At 34.9% G+C, this 3763-nt stretch overlaps 1 long non-coding RNA gene across 1 annotated transcript in view; it reads left to right on the forward strand.

The window, feature by feature from the left end:
* The window catches only part of LOC107693536 (uncharacterized), an 11417-nt gene extending 10036 nt beyond the window's left edge, over positions 1–1381 (forward strand). Inside the window, exon 3 of the long non-coding RNA XR_001634763.1 lies at positions 1369–1381. This is a non-coding gene — a long non-coding RNA (uncharacterized LOC107693536). The remainder of the gene's footprint in view (positions 1–1368) is intronic.
* The last annotated feature ends 2382 nt before the right edge of the window (positions 1382–3763 follow it).

The following is a 3763-nucleotide window of genomic DNA, read 5'->3' on the forward strand; positions in this document are numbered from 1 at the left end:
CCAAACAAACATTTTTGCGCATGTGAAGGATTTTACATGGATATTAGAACATGAGTGAAGTATAAAGCTATGTTTAGGCTACATAATGAATAATAGTTATGTTCAAATGTTACAAATATGGCAAAAATGGAAACATTTGGATTCTTGTGGTAGGCCTATGAGACAGGCTCGTGAGCCCAATGCAGTTTCAGTTTTGTCAGTTCAGTTTTGACATTTGTATGCTGTTTATAATGAATGCCACTATAGCCTAATTTGTGTTCTATTTTATAGTTTAATATATAATTTTATAACTACTTATTTTTCATTCTTGTTCTGTTCTGAATACCGTTAAATTTAAAATATTTGTTGTAGAGTGAGGGGAACTAAATAGGCTGTTTATATTTACCAGTATTTTAATATACATATAAATTACATTCATTAATGTAGCCTAATTGTTTGCAATTACAAGGTTAACGGGTGTTTTTGGAGTAAGATCAATTTCTCTTTCATGAGATTACTTCCTCTTTTTGGCCGGGTTTCGTTTTTCCGTGTCAGGGTGTTTTTAGGAGCGTGATATTCAAATGACGATTGTTTTCTGCCGCCACATTTATCAACATACGATCATTCGTACGATGAGATTGGCGGCATACGAATGTTTCATGAATCACACGTGAACTCTGTCGTAAGTTGATTTGTGCGCACGGATCTGCGCTCGTTTCTACGTTAGATTGATAAATGAGGCCCAATAAGTTTGCAAGACTGTTTCAAGTAACGTTAACATATTCAAATTTACAGTGTAGTTAATAGATAGTTAATCTTTACTTTCTAGCCAAGTTAGCGGTCACACATTTGACCATGTCAAATGCAACAAATATGGGCAACAGGATATGATGTCACACTCTAGAACTTGTTTTTATAAATAATAAATGATGATTTTTTAGTTTATTTTGTTATCCAGTGTGATGTCTGAAGAGCAGGGTGGCAGATGACCGATACAATGCTGAAATATAAATAATTTAATAATGGCACATTAAGTGGTACTTACTTCAAACAAAAATGTGATACTTTAATATTACAAATATGATTTATATATATATATATATATATATATTGGTTGATTGGTTCATCGGTTTATTCACTGGTTTAGTCATAATTATAAAAACAACTCATAATGAATTAAAAATGTTCCTTCACAATCTGCTCCGCCATTTATCTACTCCCTTATACTGCATCCCTGGAAAACGTTAGTGTTTTATTTGTTTATTTATATATTTATTAAAAATTTTCTGTTGAGCCTCTAAATTGTAGATCTTCGATAGACCTTATGTAGCTCCACCCCTTTTCAGTGCTGCCCTTGTTGTCTTCTGTCTTACGTTTGTATTTCCACAGTCTGAAGGTAAGATTGTACAAATTTATTAATGAACCGCTCGTTTTAAAATCTTTCCGGTCTACTTTGTTATGAAATCCGCTTCGAACATTACAATGCACTTGATAACTTTCGTTAACTCTACCATAGGTAAATCCACTTCACTAGCTAACAACAGAGATGCTACAGCACTACTGCTAAAACAGAAGTTTAAAGACAGAATTCTAAAGATGACTGCACTCTTGTTTCTCTCTGGCAGATATAGTCTACTGGTCAACTATCTTCTGCAAGTTAGAGAACATGAACTTTTGTACACAGCAAAACACATTATGCTTGCATTCCTGTTCTACTCATGTGTTTGAATGGAAGTGAATAAACACTTAATCTACTGTAACAGCCCATTGTTTAGAGGACATGACATTTCATATACACCTTGACATGGAACAGACACTGACGCGGGACTTTTACTGTCACTTATAAGCTTCTTCCGCACTGTGAAATGTCAAAAGCTAAATGATATTTATGCAGAAATGGGATCCACTGGTCTAGTGAGTAAAACAGGATCTCTCCAACATGAGGATTGTCAATGGTAATACAGTTTCTAACTTTAACCAACAGCATCAATGAAACATAAATTTGCCTACATAGCATGAGGATGCTGCAGTGATATTACCTGAAATCAGGTGTACACTGTAAAAAATAAATCTGTAAAATAACAGAAAAAGTACTGGCAGCTCATTACACACAACATTATCCATGCATTTTACGGACATTTCTGTTAACTCTAAAACACAATGCAGTGAAGTGTAAAGAGTGTAGAGTGTAAGTTGGCGTGTAGGCAGAAAATTTCTGAAAACGTCACAAAAATTTCCATCATTTTCTGACATTTTCCAAAAATCCTGGAACGTTTCTGGAAATTTCCCACCCTGTGCAACCCTAGGTGGAAGGCTAAGAGTAAGCTAGATTTTTTTTTCATATAATTTGTCAAAAGAAAACTGTACGTCTGATCACTCAAATCTCTGGGAGTCCAATTGTCATCATTAAGGTTAACGAGCCTTAAATCTTAGTCATTTCAATAGCTACTGAACCAGGGTTTCTTTTATTTGCAGTATTTCCACTGTTGGATAATACAAGCAGTTGTCAGAGTGACTCAGGCATATGTTACGTCTCTCTGAAGCATTCTGGACTATTTCAGAGCCATGAATGGAAAGAAATGCGTAAATAGAGGGACTCTTTGCTGATGTTCGGGTCAGCGAGGGTGTAATCCTTTGATATGTGTCAGTAGTTTCCACTTTCAAAAGGTCAGGACTCAAGGGGAATGTTAAACTTTTCTTCCTTAAAGATGAAATACAGCCTTTGAATTATTGATGAATACCCTCTGGACACAGTGCTTTGAATTATGCACATCCACATTAAGTCTTTGTTCTAACACTAGGACTAACTATAATAATGTTGCGGCGGTCTATGGTAGTAGAACAGAGATGTGGAGACTGAATGTAACAGAGTGAATGAATGAGGGGAAGTTCTGGATGACCTTACCAAGCTGCACCAAACCATAAGTTCCCGCTCATTTATGTTTGTCACCGTTCAAGGGAGTTCATTATGGAAAGGTCATATTCTGAATGGCCATTCAAAAAAAGCAGCATGTCTCCTGAGTTCCTCCTCAAAATTGGAAAGTCTGAAACTGAATGGCATGCTAGTTTACTACTTAGTAACAGATACATGTACTACATTGTTTGATTTCTTTTGTGCTTTTATTCTAATTATCAACAGTAAAGGTGAAGTGTGTGATTTCTTCACTAAATGGAAGAAAACTCTGCTTTTGGTTCATTCATCACTCTGGAAATGAAAGGTCAAGTCAAGCGCATTGCATTGTGGGATGCAATACCATGCATAGTGTTATCTTGGTTGTATACCACACTTTTTAGTAAACCTAACAGATGATCTGAGAAAAAATGAGCATACTGTGCACAGTATACCTACTATATGCTACTGAAATAGTAGGAATAATACAGTTCTATGATATCAGAACGTAGTTGTAAATCATTCATGTTGTCTATTTTTATGAAAAGTTTTGCATCATCATTATTACTCTTAAAATGGATTTAGGAACATATTTGATAGTTACCTGTAGCGTAGAAGTCAATATGAGCCATATTTAACCTATTGGGACCAAATATCCTAAAATATTTCCCCATTTTTGACTCAAATTATCAAAATGAAACCATACTAAATGTAGCTAGAAAAGACAAACTTCAATTCGCTAGCTTTAAGGCATGTTATCATTCTCTTCCTCTGCTAATACTGCACTTGTACTAACTTTGCCACCAAAAACTGGATGAAATAATGAGGATGTTGTGAGTGTGAATTGTTCACAACAAGATAAATAACATGCATTTAGAAAATAGATCATTTTCA

The sequence above is a fragment of the Sinocyclocheilus anshuiensis genome, unplaced genomic scaffold (genome assembly GCF_001515605.1).
Source record: "Sinocyclocheilus anshuiensis isolate Anshui unplaced genomic scaffold, SAMN03320099.WGS_v1.1 scaffold1630, whole genome shotgun sequence".
NCBI classification, from domain to species: Eukaryota; Metazoa; Chordata; class Actinopteri; order Cypriniformes; family Cyprinidae; genus Sinocyclocheilus; species Sinocyclocheilus anshuiensis.